The sequence below is a fragment of the Aedes aegypti genome, chromosome 2 (assembly GCF_002204515.2).
Source record: "Aedes aegypti strain LVP_AGWG chromosome 2, AaegL5.0 Primary Assembly, whole genome shotgun sequence".
Lineage (NCBI taxonomy): Eukaryota > Metazoa > Arthropoda > Insecta > Diptera > Culicidae > Aedes > Aedes aegypti.
The window spans coordinates 386,349,511-386,366,624 of record NC_035108.1 but is presented as its reverse complement, the minus strand read 5'-3'; the positions used below and the strand labels follow the sequence as shown (position 1 = coordinate 386,366,624).

Here is a 17,114-nt window from a genome sequence, read left to right as displayed (position 1 = left end):
CAACCATAACTGTAACTTCTGGGATTGTACTTCCCGCAAACGAATCGTTGATGCTCGTACCAGGCAGATGAATGGCAAAGTTTTTTGTAGCCGGAATTCCCCATGCAGAAACTCCAACAATTCTCATTTTTCAGTTTACGATCGCTTGCATAATAGTCATACCCATCAGGTAAACTATAATCACACTCATTAACAAGCTAATTTTCTTCCGTCGGGTAATCGTTCGAATCTTTTAATTTCGAATGGTTTTACCTAAGGGAAGTACAATGTGAATTTTGTTACAGGTAGTTTCAATTCCTCCCCTATAAATTGTCTTTTACCCGGTAATCGTTCTAATTGTTTCAAATCAAATGGAAATACCTCTGCCCCCGCAGGTAACTTCTATTCAATTTATCAATGGAAAATCCTAACAGAAAATGCACCTACTTTATGTTACATGTCTCCCTCTGATTTTGATTTTTTAACTGAACATTGGAATCAGATGAATGATGCAATGTTCCAAACTACCACTATGGCTGAAGCAGTCCAAGTCAAGGTAAAATTTACTAATAAAACTGTAATTAGATTTCGTTTCTCTATTGGTCCAAATATTTTTTTAATTTTATTTTGAATTTCAATAGTCGTTCTTTGAATGGTAAAAAGGACGAGCTGTTTAATTTTGTTTTTTAAATTTTAATTCCAATGCAGTAATTTGCTTCAAACTGACTTAAATCTTCATCCAGCCAACATACTTTTACATGTTTAAAAACACACTAAAACTTACATAACTTTTTTGTTTCTTGATGGATTTTGCTGAAATTTTCAGAAGTTCCCGAGAAAAACTTCTAGTTTAAGGTCTGAAAGTTTTGGAAATATGGTCCAGGTGGTTTCGGATTTATTCTGGATTGTCTTGGGGTGTCAAAATTGGCCACATCACTCCTGCAACGGATATCTCAGGATCTGTTTGAGAATTCGTCCGCTAGGTGACGCTAATAATATTTTTTCTTAAATTTTCTATAACTCAATATCCTGATGAGCTAGAAAGTTGGTGTTTTCGGCAAAGTTGTTTAGTGAAGCGAGGGCTATCTGACAGTGAAAACTCTGTTTAGGAATTCATCCGGTTGGTGGCGGTAGTAGCATTTTTTCTTAATTATTTATAACTCGTGATCCTGATGAGCAAGAAGGTTAGTGTTCTCGGCAAAGTTGTTCAATAGAACAAGGGCTACCTGGCAGTGAAAAAACCGGTTAGGAATTCGTCCACTAGGTGGCGTTTATATCTTTTTTCGTAAATTTTCTATAGCTCAAGACCCTGATGAGCAAAGTTGATCAGTGACCGAGGGCTACAGTAAAAATTGTTTGAGTATTCGTCCACTAGGTGGCACTAGTAACATTTTTTTCTTAAATTTCCTATAACTCGAGATCTTGATGAGCTAGAAGGTTAGTGTCTCGAGCGAAGTTGATCAGCAGAATGAGGGGCGTTCTGACAGTGTGCACTCTATTTGGGAATTCGTTTTTGACCTTGATCAACTAAATTTTAGAACTAGGATAGTTTATTTCGGGAAGGCTTTACTTACCTTCCTGTGGAATCATTATAATTTTTAGACCGTGAGTGATTATGAATATTGTAATGCATAATGTACATACCATTTTATTCTGGAATTTTCTTTTCTATATTTATTGAAGAACTGTGCAGATTTTTAGTTTGAAGATATACGACAGATTCGCAGAAATCAGATTATTATGGTAGACCAATATTTTTTCAACTCCATGAGAGAAGAAATGAAAACTACCGTATCGATCGTTTGATAACTAGAATATATGCAATATCATTGAAAATATTTTTGATAGTAATATTAATGAACTTTACTGTAAACGTGTTTTTTCTTTTCTTTTGGGATGAAACTACGGCAATTCTCCCTCTTGTTGAAGATATACCGATCATAATAAGCATAATACTCGATGAGCGTCATACATGTGCATAATAAAGGATGAAAGTTATTTAAAACTGTATGTCTTAGATAAATTTCCATCATCTAGAAATCCCTTCCAAAAATCAAACAATCTGTAAGCGTTCAAATAGAACTAACGCCAACGAATTCATGTAACGCATTACATACAAAACAATCAGTTGACTAGTAAGGAAAAAAAATCATAGAACTGGCTAGAATGGGATTATAAACACAGCTCCGTATCATCTATGAATATGCCCACAGTTTTAAGTTGAACAATTAATTCTTCTTCTTTTTGGCATAACGTCCTCACTCGGACAGAACATGCTTTTCAGCTTAGTGTTCTTATGAGCACTTCCACAGTTGTAAACTAAGAGATTTCTTTACTAAAGTTGCCATTTTCGCATTCGTTTATCGTGTGGCAGGAAGATGATACTCTATGCCCAGGGAAGTCAAAGAAACTTCTATCACGAAAAGATCCTGGGCCGACCGGGAATCTAACCCAGACACCTTAAGCATGACTTTGCTTTGTAGCAACTCGGCTACGGAAGGCTCCTTGAACCGTTAATAAGTTGTTTGAATTTATTTCACCTCTTTCTTTGGATTATCACTAAAAGACTAAATCAACGTTGTGCTTTTAATCGCATTGAAGTATCTTTGCTAAACACTCATAACACCTAGTTTTTCCACAAAAAAAAATGCACACAATTTGAATCAAAATTATTCCTACTTGAATCGAAATGGTTTACAATAAGCAAGTTTCCTAACTTATGAAAATCTTGGTCGTTTGAAAAACTATTTCAAAGGCTTCGACGTTTTAGTGCATGAAGATCGTGAGATAGAAAAGTTAGTTAGTTGAAAGAAAATTAGGTTTTTCACTAGACAAATAACTTATATACGAAAATAGAGCCGCCTGAACATTTCTGCAAATGAAATCAATACATTAGTCGTCCATTACGTGATAATTGTTTTAAGATCTCCCCCACTTGGTTTCTGGTCCATACAAAAATATTAATAATCTAGACAAATAAAATAAATTATTCACTTCACCAAAACATTTTAAATTAGCAGTTACCGAGAATAACAATCTTTTAGTTCGTCAGGATCTCGAGATACAGAAAGTTGAAGAAAATTTGTTACAAGCGCCCCTAGCGAATAAACTCCCAAACAAATATATTGCCGTCAGATACTCCTTGATCTGCTAAATAACTTTGCTGAAGACTTCAGCCTTCTAGGTTATCAGGATTTCAAGATGTAGAGGTTCAAACACAATTGTTGACTAGCTTCACCTAGTGGACGGCTTCCTACTGCCAGATAGCCCTCGTTCTGCTGATCAACTATGCGTCGAAAACACCAACCTTCCAGCTTATCAGGGTCTTGAGTGTAGAAGTTTAGTTGAGAAAGAAGTGCAGCAGGTCTACACGGTTCGAAATAATGTTGTTTATAAAGAGAATCATTGCGAATTCCCGGCGTTGCTTAAGTGTTTCCAAGTTGATGAGCATGCAGCGTGCTTCATACGACGGAAGTGGCAGTACAGTCCAATTCAATTTCCGAAGGGCGTATAAAAGGAATTGCTTCTGCTTCTAATTCCCATACAGATAGCTCTTGTTTAACTGCACAACTTTGCTGAAAACGTGGACTTTCTAGCTCATCAGGATCTTGAGTTGTAATAAATATATGAAAAATGTTATAAGCGCCACCTAGCCGACGAATTCCTAAACAGATTTTTTACTGCCAGGTAGTTCTTGTTATACTGAACAACTTTACCAAAACACCGATCTTGTAGCTCATCATGATCTTGAGTTATAGAAAATTTTAAAAAAAGTTATTAGCACCACCTAGCGGACGAATTTCCAAACAGAGTTGTCACTGCAAGATAGCCCTCGGTCTACTGATCAACTTTGCCAAAAAACACCAACCTTCTAGCTCATCAGGATCTTGAGTTATTAAAAATTAAGGAAAAAAATACTAGCGCCAACTAGCGGACGAATTCCCGAACAGTTTTCTCACTGCCAGGTAGCCCTTGTTCTACTGAACAACTTTGTCGAAAACACCAACTTTCTAGCTCATCATTATCTTGAGTATGTATGTTGGCTGGAAGGAGGTTAATGCAAAACATCGCTTTTGTTTCAATTCGCAAAGAAATTCGAAAGGCATAATATTTTTAATTCAATACCTTGATAGCCCTACTTATTTTTATCCTTTTCTGAAAACCTTTCTACTTTTGATGTGAGTGAAAGGCTCTGACCAGAACATTGTTTTAACAGCCATGAAATTTGTCACATTTGCTTTGAATTGAACTAAAAATTTTGCCCCGCATTACTCTACTCTCAGAGACTGAGCTACGGACGAAGCGTTGAAGTTGACGAGGACGACAATGACTAGACCGGGATCCGGGTGTATGTGATGGCTGCTGAAGGATGGAAGACAGCAAATTTCTTGAGAGAAAATCTTTATCAAACCGGGCCATGAACTGGGGGGATGAGTGGAGAGAGTTGGGGAGTATTTATGTTACGACTCAGTTATCTACGATAACGAGTTTGCTCCATTTGATTGGATGGAATTCGACTGCGAGATGGGTTCGAATGGGTGCAAAGGTTTCGATTTGTTTTTTTTTTTCCTGGCACGGGTGTGATGCGTAGCATCACTCTTGTCATAAACTGGATGGAAATGTTTATGGCAAATGAGCATTTCGGTGGTAATGTCCAACACTGTCTGTAAATTTGGGAAGGCCTAAACCTGTGTATTATTAAACACATTGTGTTGATAAATCTCATTAAAATATTAGAAGCGAAATGAATTATTTACTAGGATTTTCCACAGTCCTTAATGATAATGAGAAAGAGAACACAATGAGACAACAATTTTTTACATCCTCATCAACAAATTTCCAGAGAGTAGCTTACCATTCTTGGTACAAATATTTAATAAACGTTTTCAGTTCGCATATTTTTCTGACAAATGGAAAAATACCAAGGTTGTACCAATTATAAAACCGGCAAAAATCCTTTAAAAGCTTTTAGCTATCGTCCAATCAGCTTGCTTTCATCCATCAGTAAACTTTTTAAAAGAGTTATTTTGAACAGAATGATGATCCACACCAACGAAAATTCAATGAGCAGTTCGGGTTCCAACATGGGTATACTACCACTCATCAACTTTGCGTGTAACAAATTTGATTCGTTCCAACTCATCAGAAGATTATTCTATTTCTCTTGATCTTCTATTCATAGAAAAGGCATTCGACAGTGTTTAGCATGGCTTGATTGTATGTAAATAGAAAAAAAAATAGTCTAATTCAGACCTTAGACATATAATATAGATTGATTAATGTAATAATCTGCTTAACTTATGTTTTTTAACGTATGGTTGTACCAACTTTAAAAACTATCAAAAATACTTCTAAAGATTCTAGCTATCGTTTTTTTAGCTTGATTTCATCTATTAACAAACTGTTTGGAAAAGTTATTTTGAACGAAATGGTGACTCAATTCCATTTTGTGCCAGTGAACGGAGTTAAATTCGTCTGTTAAAGTTCGAAACTGTTATGGTACTCCAACTGCACATAAGTTCTCAGATTTTATTTATTTTTAATTGTGATTTATTTCAGTGTCATCCACTAAGCTCAATATCATACCACATTATAGTACTCTACATTCCAAATTATAATTCTAGAATAAAACTGTTCTCAGTATTATTAGAAATGCTAAATCAATTATTCCTTACTTGGAATTTGGCGCAATCATTATTTATTTAAAAGCAGTGAAATTCTACGTCAGGTATGAAAACGCATAAAAATATATTAATCGTGATTAATGTATTACGAATGCACGAACGTTCATATTTGTATATCCCATCCTACACTTTAAAATAAAACAAAGACAAACTTTCCGACAAATTCGGATGAGCTGCCACAAACCCGATATACCCCCATAGCTCATCTGTGCCCCGCCACCGAGGGAGTGTTTGTATAATGTAGAAACGTTGTATCTTGTCTTTGCCCTAGCTCTTAACACACCAGCAAGGGGATTGACGTCGGTCGTTGTGAAAGCACAATCATCAAGACACATCACCCGACGAAGGACGTGGACTGGAGCATGTTGGATGACGACGCGACCAAGGCCCGGATGAGAGATGAAAAGGGATCCTCTCGAGCATCAGGTTGATGGTTGCCGCCATAGAGAACTGGAATCTACCAAGACTAGCAAATGGCACAGCTCAAACAGAAGCAGATTACCGTCAGATGGAGTTCATTTCAAATTCAAAGCAATAATATTTATATATTTATTTTTGGGGCCTTCCTTAGCCGAGTGGTTAGACCGCGGCTACAAAGCAAAACTATGCTGAAGGTGTCTGAGTTCGATTCCTGGACGGTCCAGGATCTTTTCTTAATGGAAATTTCCTTGACTTCCCTGGGCATAGAGTATCGTCGTACCTGCCACACGATATACGAATGCGAAAATGGCAACTTTGGCAAAGAAAGCTCTCAGTTAATAACTGTGAAAGTGATCATAAGAACACTACGCTGAGAAGCAGGCTCTGTCCCAGTGAGGACATAATGCCAAGAAGAAGAAGAATATTTAATTTTTTGGCTTCAATTTGCTCGAAGATGTATATTTTTAAACATAGTAATTTTAAATTACATTTATAGTTTCTCGTACCTACTTAAAAAACTTCCTATTGTTTCAAAACCTGTTAAACTGAATAAAAAAAAAATCAAAGCATGTTTTGTTTTCTGTTACAAATCTAGTTGTAAAATTCCCATAGTAAATCCCATATACATTTTGAACAGCTGGTGCTAAATTATAGTTTTGTCGATCAAGTTGAAATTTTAACAGTTTTTAACTGAAAATTTTAAATGCTATTTTTACATTCGTGTATTGTTTGCTATGCCTATGGAACTCAAGAAAATTTCCATTACGAAAAGATCCTGCATCAACCGAGAATCTAACTAAGATACATTGAGCATGGCTTTCCTTTGTAGTAGAGGAATTTACCACTAGGCTAAGAAAATTTCACAGTTATTATGGGACCGAAATGATACCCTTAAAGTAAGGCTGTACAAATATCGATATTATCGATAATATCGATTTTACCAGGTCGAGAATGGTAACACTTTTGCCGGTCCGAAATTCACAACTATATTCATTGATTATATTACAGAAATGAAACCGAAATTTTGGATATTCACAAAATTCAAATAATGGGCCACATTGGGGTATAAGGGACATCATGAACACACGTAGCTAAATGAACAACCATTTAATCTCTGACAATAAGCATACTAGCCTGGGATAAAGTTATATGAAAAATATTAATTCTTGCTTCAGTTCATTTTTCAGATTGCAATGGGGTTCCATAACAACTGCGCAAAATTTCAGCTCGATCGGTGACACCAACCCGTTTGTAGTTTGTATGGGATTTACTATGGAAAAAATCACTTTTGCAAAGAAAAAATCGCCAGAGGGCGCCCATTGGCCTCTATAAAAATACAGATCTTGATAGGTATTTTCACGATATTCAAGATCGTAAAGCAGTCCAATGCATGTGAAAAAAGTTATTAAGCATAGTCTGTTCGGAAATTTTGCCTAATTTTGTTATTGTTATTCGTTTACTTGTTTATCAACGTCACCTTGCCAACATATTTTCATTGAATAACTTTTTTTCACAAGTGTCGGATTGTTTCGCGGTCTTCGGCAATATTCTTTACCGTACAAATAATTATCGTGATCTGTGTTCACAACTTGTATAGAGGTCAATGGGAAACCTCTCGTGATTTTTCTTTGCAAAAAGTAAGTTTACCCTTAGTAGATCCTATACAAACTTTGAACAGCTAGTGCTAAAATATAGTTTCATCGATCGCGCTGAAATTTGGCACAGTTTTATGGGACCAAAATGCAGTCCAAAAAGTGGACTGGAGCGAGAACCAGAATTTTGTTGTTAAAAATCAAAAGTGCATACACTGCTTGAAATTTGTAATGCATTTGAAATTTTTGACGATATAAAAGTTTATTTTTAGCTTCAATTGTCATTTAAAGTTTGATATTTTTTCTCAGCTTCGAATTGGCATATAAGCAAGACAATGGAAGAATCTAATTTTTGAGCAAAGTAACAAACTCACAAAGGTTCTTTCCAGGTATCAACTTCAACTTCATTGTCAACGTCAATTGACAGCTCGGTTGAAGCAATGTTTTTCAATCAAGCAACCCACAATGATACGTTGCGTCAAATGCACGCATGTATTTTCCCTAGGACACGATGTGACAGGTCAACTAAGACTGCTCCGTTGTTTTTCAGTCGATAACCTTGACGATACAAAAGCCAGTGCTGTTTTTTTGCATACTTCATTCAAAAAATGGCGATATTTTTTAAGAAAATTGGCACAATTGCCATTATATTGCTCTCAATTAAGTATTTTTATATATTTGAGCATTGTGGTAAACTTAACATGGAATATAAGTAGATTTGAAACAATTTGATTTCATGAAAAATTTCCAAACTTTTGGTAAAAATTCTAATTTGTGAGCTAGCAACACGGCCGGGCTAGCAACAAAGTGCCTAGTTGTATCCAACTCATCGGTGTCAAAGTAGGCCTTTGCTTAAACGACCAATAAGAAGTGGTCTTTTTTGATAGCCAATTGGTTTCAAAAATTTTATAAATTCACAATAAAACAATTGCCCATAAGTAGAGTTACCTACACCTAACATTCACTTCGCCATAAAGGTTTTCCGTAAAACAAATTTTTCCTGCCGTTTTAATTATGATTTTCGCAATTTAAAATCTTATCCACTTCCGTAAGCTGCAAGAACTCGAGGAATACAAAGCAAGATCCCGAGCACTCTTTCCAAATTCTTCCATCAGATGAAGATCAGCAGTTCACTACGAAGAACGATGACATTTCAAAAGAATAATAAATAATGAAAACATTTTGTTCACATCGTTGAGTAATAAAATAAAAACTTGTTCAGCAGTTTTTCAAAGAATGATGATATTTTCAAAGAATAATGAATTCACTAGAGCTAAATATTTCAGTCATGGTAAAAAAAAATCATTTTTGAAAAGTTCATTCAATCAAAAGATGTATGGAATTTGAAAATAAAACTACATTAAATGTCTCATTCTTTATCCAAAAACAGTTAATGATTCAGATCACTCAAAAGAAAACGTAATCTTACCAACTTTGCAAAACTCAGAAAACAATAATTAATTTTATCAAACGATATTTTAATAAACCATTTCAAATAAGCTTTGAACTAAATTTCTGTTCAACTAAAAGGCATTCCACAAAAAAAATGTTCCAAAGCAATTCGACCAAATGTCCATTCGACCAAATGTTCATTCGACCAAATGTCCATTCGACCAAATGTCATTCGACGAAATGTCCTAAAGCCTGAAGGAACACTGTACCAATGGACCGATGCACGAGTTCACTAATTTGACGTTTGAGCGGTGCCGAATTCACTGGTTTCCATGGTCACATAAATAACACGGTACCGCTAAAACGTCAAATAATGAACGCGTGCATCGATCCATAGTGGAGGTATTATTTTTCAAGGACATCCCGATGGTTACTGCGATGAAATCAATTTTCGCATTAAATTAATGGTCGTTACTTCTCGGTACAACAATAGTGTGTACATTAATTGCACTTCTTAAATTTTAAGGGGTTAAATGATGTTGAACCATGCTTAGTACCTCCACTATTAGAACATTTACCCTAGTTGTGTGAACGTGAAGAAGCTCTGGAGAAAATTCCTGCAGGATTTAAAAAAAAAATCCTCAAGAATTTCCAGAAGGGAATCCGAGGCGATTATGGAGGAGTTTTAAAAGAATTCCTACAGAATCCATGAAGGGAATCCGAAGGCATTCTCGGTGGAGCTCCGTAGGAATTTCCAACTTAAATTTTGAAAGAACTCCTGAAAGAACTATGGTGGAATGCATAGAGAAACTCTGAAGGAATTCCTGGAGAAACTCCGAAGCTAATCCAGGAGGAACAGACAGAACTTCCGGAGGAACTATAAATTAAATCTCCGGAGGAATTCTTGAAAAAAATATAATGAATGAATTTCTGAAGGAAATCCCCGGAGGAATTCCTTGTGAAACCCTTAGGAGAACTAGAGGAGTTCCTGGGAGATATTCCCAGAGGAATACCAGGAGCAAAAACCACGGAAGAATTTCTGGAGGAAAAGTCGGAATCAATTATTTAATATTTTTTTCAATTTCCGAACGCAGGAATGGCTATTGGGAAACCCCATGAGAAAATCCCCCGAGGAGTTCCTGGAAAAAGTCTCCGGGGAAATTCCTGGAATAAATCTACGGAGGCATTTAATGAATTTTTGGACGATATCCTCAGAGGAAACCCTGAACGAAATCTCCGGAGGAATTATTGTTAATCCAATGAAGAATTTCTGGATAGAATATCCGGAGAAGTACTTGTGGGAGTTCCCCGGAGGAATTCTTGGAAAAAAATATCTAGAGGAATTCTTGGAGAAAATCTTCGGAGAAATTCCTGAAGGAAATTTCTGGAAGAATTATTGGAGCAAATACCCGGAGGGATTGCTAGAGGAAACTTCCAGAAGAATTTCAGGGGAAAATATCTAGAGAAATTCCTTGACAAAATCTTCGGAAGAATTTATGGAGGAAAATCCCGAAAACTCCTCGAGAAAATCCCCGAAGAAATTCCTGGAGGTAATTCCTGGATTTTTTTCGGAGCAAATCTCCAGAAAAATCCATGGAGGAAATCTCCGTTTGAATTTCTGCATGAAATCCCCGGAGGAATTTCTAGTGGAAGCCCCAAAAAGATTTTCTGGAGGATATCCCGGAACAATTTCTGGGCGAAATCCATGTAGAAATTTCTGATGGAAATATCCGTAGGCTTTCCTGCAGGAAATCTCCGAAGGAATTCTTGGAGGAAATCTAAAAAGGAATTTCTGGTGTAAATCCATGGAGGAATTTCTAGTGGAAATTCTGTAAGATACATCAAAGGAACTACGACAGAATGCCTGGGAGAGCTCCTGGAGATTTCTGTAGGAGGACTTCGTTGAGGAATCTTTAAATGTATTCCCGTATAAATTTGTTGTGGACTTCTTGGACGAATTCCTACTGAAATTCCTTATGGATTCCCCGGAGAAATTACTTTCCTTCTTAAACCACTCTTAACTGTTGCACCTTCACTTAGAAAGTGGAGAAATAAAGCTCTCCATAAAAATAAATATTGTTTAAAAAAACAGCAGCGATGGAATATTGTTCCTGTTTTTACTTGCCTCAAATGAGTAGGAACCAGAGGCGGTGGTTGTTTCAGAGAGAAAAATCCAAACTGGTTAACATGTGTATTTTTGAAGGAATGGAAATTCATTCTTCCTACGATTATTCAGAATTTACATCAGAAATTCCTCCGTGAATAATTATAAAATTTCTTCAAAACATTCATCCAGGCATTATTCTTTCTAATTAATTTCCCAGCACAACTCTGGAGGATGTCTCGGAGGAACTCTGGAATATTTCCCGGAGAAAGTCTGAAGGAATTATCAGAGAAACTTCTGGAGGAACTCCGGAAGAATTCCTGGAGGAGCTACGAAGGAATTCCTAGAAGAACTCCCGAGGTATTGCTGGAGGACCCACTAATAAAATCTGAAGGAATTACCAGTGAAACTCCGAAGGACTTTCCGAAAGAACTCTGAAAGAATTGCTGGAGGATATATGAAAAACCCAGTTTAACTGCGGAGAATTCGCTAGAGGAACTCCGAAGCGATTCCCAGAGGATCGCCTCGGAATCAGAAGTAGCCCCGTCCGACGGTACAATACATGGGAAAAATCCACCAGACACCAACATACCGCCAGTTCCACCACCCTCCCATATCATCACTGCACCAAGACAGGCGAGATAACCGTTAAGGTGCGTAATAGCGTTCCAGTCGTCAAGTCAGCCAGCGCATCCGACAGCAGCAGCATCGATTAGATATAACTTGTCACGGTCGGGTGGTCTAGGATGGGGGGGAAGGACTTTTTCTGAGCTGATATGATTCCATCTACCTAGTACATGCAAAATCATTCTGGCGTTGTTCCCAGAGTGGCACCTCGGTTGGTATGCATAGCTAGTTAGCTACCTACATGTGAACAGAACATCAGTGATGGTTGCGCCATCAGAAACAGAAAAAGGTGTTCCCGTACATAGGTTTGGGTGAGGAATACCAGATGCGGTGGAAAAAGTAGCTCTCTGAGGATCGGTTGCAACCCACCACCCTCTCGGCTCGGTGAAAGGGTTGATTGCTGACACACAGTCACATTTCGGTTGGTTCTTTTTGTTCTTGTAGGTTGAGGATGAAGTTTATTTTATTTATTTTATTTAGTCAATTTTAGTTTTTTGGGAAAAAGTATTGTTTTAAAAAAGGAATGAGTTAATTTATTACTGATTAATCGTGATAAAATCTAATGATTGAAAGCTCATATAAAATAGTTATATTCAAATAGCTTTTGTTCTAAAATTAGTATTGAGACTAATTACTTACAAAATTACAAAATTACTTACCAAATAATTAGTCAGCTTCTATCCAATAAGCTTTCTTAGTGTCAACTCATTGGGTTTTAATATATCGTCGCATCTAAAAGAAACAAAAAATTGATATTAAAAGAATTTACAACTACAATATTTTGTTATACAACGTGCAGTTTTCAAAACATACTACAGAAACATTCGCTTTAATATATTATTTTTGTTGAAGCTAATTGAAAGCAAAAAACAATTTTTTTCCATACTAGTGGTCCCGGCAAACTTCGTCTTGCCATCAAGTAGGCTGTTGAAAAACGATACGGTTTGTCCCATACAAAATGACAGTTCCGTTCACTCTCGTTTTTCAGCTTTCCCGGTGAATATCCTTGGAGTTTTATACACACAAACACGTCGGAACCCGTGACAAACAAAACGGAGAAAGAATCATTCAGATCCGCTGACCCGTTCGTAAGTCATTTCGTGACATACAAACACCATTCCATTTTTATTTATATAGATTACAAATAAATGTTGAATTTTAAGAAATTGTAATTGTTCAACTGTTATTAACTGAGAGCATTCTTTGTCAAAATTGCCATTTTTGCATTCGTATATCGTGTGGCAAGTACGATGATACTCTATACTCAGGGAAGTCAGAGAAATTTCCATTACGATAATATTCTGGATCGACCGAGAATCGAATTAAGACATCTTCAGCATGGATGCGCCTTGTAGCCTTGGACTCTAACCACTCGGCTAAGGAAGGTCATCGAAGAAAATCATAAGTATTGCATTTAACAGCTAAGGTGTCCGTTAAATGTCACTTCTTTTCTACAGTGAAGTTAGGAATAACTTACATTTAATAACCTGCTCAAGGTGTTCACGAAATTATTCCACCTCTTATGCATTGTGTGAGACCTTTAGTGATTCACAGGGCACGTCTCCCTTTTGTAAGATCATAAGCCCAAAACTTTTCATCCAGAGAGCCGCAATTAGGAGCAATCTAAATCACATGAAATTTTTACAACGTTGCGGCAGCAAGCTCGCTCCCTACATTTAGTAGTCCGTTAAACGCCACTTCTCCCATCGATAATGTCCGACACGATGCGATGGCAGCATATCGGTGGGTTGGAGGTGGTTAAACAGATGATTTTATGACCCAAGCCCGTTTCCACTTTACCTCAATGTTGCTGCTAGACCAGAACGGTGACGATGTCGTCGAAGACGGTGCATAGCGACCAGCTCGGCATAAAAAGAATGGTGTTGAAATGCTGCCATCAAATTCTAATCGTTTTACGAATTCATCGTTTCATCTCTGCTATGTTTGTACCCCTCCATGAACCAAATGTAGGGTGGAAGCACCGGTTTTGGTCAGTCACATACGCCAAATGTAAGCTCTTAGTCCATACTATTTGTGAAAAATATAGGACCTGATCATAAACCTTGTTTTAGTATGAAAAACCGGATTGGTCTGTGATGCCTAATATTCAATTGAATTTTAGAAATTTCTCCATGTGAAAGAGTATTATAAATATTAGTTTTAATCTTCAAAATCGTCACTGTTCAGAATATGACTCATGTTCAGAAATTGAGAGAAAACGACATAGTCCATTATGGTTGGTGCTATGCCCACAACCGGTGCTTCTACCCTACAAGATAACCGAAGCACTCATCATCGGAAACTATGCCGACTCGAAGTAGGATTCAAATTTGCTCAACCTGGAGGCTGGTATTCTTTCCACTCACGGATAGTGAGATGTGTTTGTTTATTTATGGCGGGACTGTAAAAGTAAAACCGAAGTTAAACATCGAATAAATTTTTTATTAGATGTATAATTTTTACGAGCTCGTGGATCACACCACTAGAGCAACTTTTGTTTGGATTGTTACGGTGTTTTTTTGTGGTGTGTGATACACGATTCGGATCAGTTGGAATATGTCGGGCAAAACGATGTGGACTATCTGGATTGAAGGTATAGATTGAGTTGATTGTTGCGGGAATTCCTTTGTGCTCAAAATCGGAGGAATGAGTTATGGCCGGTGAAAAGCTGCCATGACTTTGTTGAGAATGTGTATGCCGAGTAGTTCTAAAGCGTTGTAAATGCTTTGATTGAGTTAAAATCATAAAATTTTTTATTAGCTATAGATAGTTTTACGAAGGGATTGATTGTTAAATAAAAACTGTTGACAATGATTTAGAATCCCATTCGCATGACAGCTTAGTTAATTTAAGAACATGTAGGCCTAGAGCCACCGTTACTACTGGAGTAGAGGTGGCTTGCTTGAGAACTAAAACGGTTTTTATTGTGTTTGAACATAACTGCCCATAATAATTTAAATTTGCTACTAAAACTATTTGAGAATAAAAAACAGATTCTTTCAATGGCAAACCAGTCGCTTCTACACTCTTAAAAATAATGAAAACTATTCTGGACGTAATTCTGGTTATGACTGAATGGCACATGATGTAAGTGATGGAACGACACAAAAACGTGTCCTTGAAGACGTATTGAACAAAAAATGTAATTTTACATGTTAAAGGATACAAAAATGATGGAACCGTGATCGACATTTCCCGAATCAGACACTAATGTATTTGAAATTGGACACAAATTCACGTCATTCGGCTCGCTTCTTTTATGTGCATCCCAAAAGACGTAAATCACATTATTTTTTGGTACTGTGTAGTTAACATTTTAAACAAACTTAACATTCTCAAGTCATTCCGTGTGCAAATTACAGTTACCGTCGTGCGGGTTGACATTGGGTCATCAAATCTTATTCAGCAAAAATGGTTGTTGGGAATGTTATTTGGATTTCTAGAAATTTAGCCTTAATTCCAGAACATTCATTGTTAAACCAGAATTCCCCCAGAATTTCCACTGGAATCCCAAAACTTCCATCGAAGCACTACAATTTTAGAATACTGATTGTAATTCCAGAATTCTCAACAAGTATTTAGAACATAAATCATGAAACATTTACTATCTTTGAAGTCACAGCATTCCTATTGGAATGCCCAAAGCCCCTTCGAAATACCAGAACTCTTTTCAGATTCAAAGAATACTCGCGGGAATCGTAAAATTCTACCGGAATCCAAGAGCTCCTGGAGTTTCGACCGAAATCTCAGGTAGATTTCTTTTGAAATTCTGGAACTCTTACCGGATTTTAAAAACATTCAAAGACATCTCAAAGTTTACGGGAACTCAAGAATTACAGTTAACTCTTCCTTACTCGATATTCCGTTCTCGAAATCGAGTTAGAGAACCATAGTAAAAGTTGGTTTTCGTGGCTAACTCGATGGTCCCTTGGATCTCTGTTGCACAGGTTTTGTGTTCTGTAACTCGATACCTCCCTAACTCGATGGTCCCTTCAATATCGAGTAAACCCAACGATGGAGACGAACCAGCATCCGGCTGAAAATCTCGATAATAAAGATAATTATAATAATATGGAGTAAGGGAGAGTTAACTGTATCATTGAAATCTCAAGAGATCTTAAAAATTCCTTCTCTACTCAACTGTCAGAATTCCTAACAGATTTCAAGATTTCTACTCATCAAGAAGTAAACATCAAACATCTCTACTAGTGTTCTTGAGAGGCTCAGCAAATTCTGGTTCTGGGGATGGAATACCAGTCACAATAATCACGGCTTTCTCCAATTACTTTGTCTCAAGTCATAATCATGGTGCACAGTAGTATTGCAGTATTCTGGACACTTTTGTTTTAGACCGATATAGTTTTATAAAAAAAATCATCAGAGATATCACCACCAATATTCCTATGAAGATTTCTCTGGGAGAATTCTTATTCTAAGAAGTTGTTAGGAGATTTTCAACGTCATTTTTGAAGCATTCCTTTAGTATTTTTTGGGATTCAGCAGTAGAGTAAAGTGGAGCAAAAGTTCGAGTGATCCAAGTGTTTCTTTTTAAGATTTCTAGCTCAATTCAATACAAATGTACTGAATGTCATGTCATGGTGGTAAACTTGAAAATGAGAAGTATCCACCTACAATTTTACCCAATCCCTACAAGTAAGCTACAGTAACAAATCGACGCACATAAATCATCGATTAGGATTATTGAGTTGTAGATATAGTCGGGTCTCTGCGCCGCCACTATCACACTTCATATCCCAGGGTTACCACTTTCTATTCTCACCAGCGTAAACATCCCAGAAAAAGGACTAAAGAGAAAGCATTTTCGAAAAAAAAAAAATAAGAACGCTTCCTGCTGTTTCGAGCCGGAGGGAAAATTCTGATCCCGTATCGTTTTCCTGGTGTTCGTTGGCCATGCCGCAGAACTCGCCGGTTGAATGCACATGTTCGCACACAAATTGGGACCCACATTCCAACGCCTGAGCAAATCGGTTTCTTCTGCCTCACGTTGTGTATACGGCCCTGGTTTAGTACAAAAAAATAGGAATCGCCAAATCATGTACTGTACAAATTTATTGAATTTCCGCTGTTATTTTAAATGTTCTTCAAAAAAAGCATCCACCGAGGGATACCGAACAACTTTTTTTTTTTGTAAAAATGGCCTTTGCTTATAAATTTTAGTCAGTTTTTTGTGATTTTTTCTTTCAAGTTATTTTATTCAATTTATCATTTGTAGTGCATAAATGTTTTTGTGATGCTCATTTGGGACTTATAATTAGTGCTTATAAGTGCTGAATAAGTGTTCTTCTTGTTCTTCTT

General features: G+C 36.8%; 1 protein-coding gene across 1 annotated transcript in view; it reads right to left on the bottom strand.

The window, feature by feature from the left end:
• LOC5564911 (zinc finger protein 236) overlaps positions 1 to 17,114 on the bottom strand; it is a 217,313-nt gene that overhangs the window by 129,484 nt on the left and 70,715 nt on the right. Inside the window, exon 2 of the mRNA XM_021846929.1 lies at positions 12,458 to 12,530. The gene's annotated coding sequence lies outside the window, so the exon portion shown is untranslated. The remainder of the gene's footprint in view (positions 1 to 12,457; positions 12,531 to 17,114) is intronic.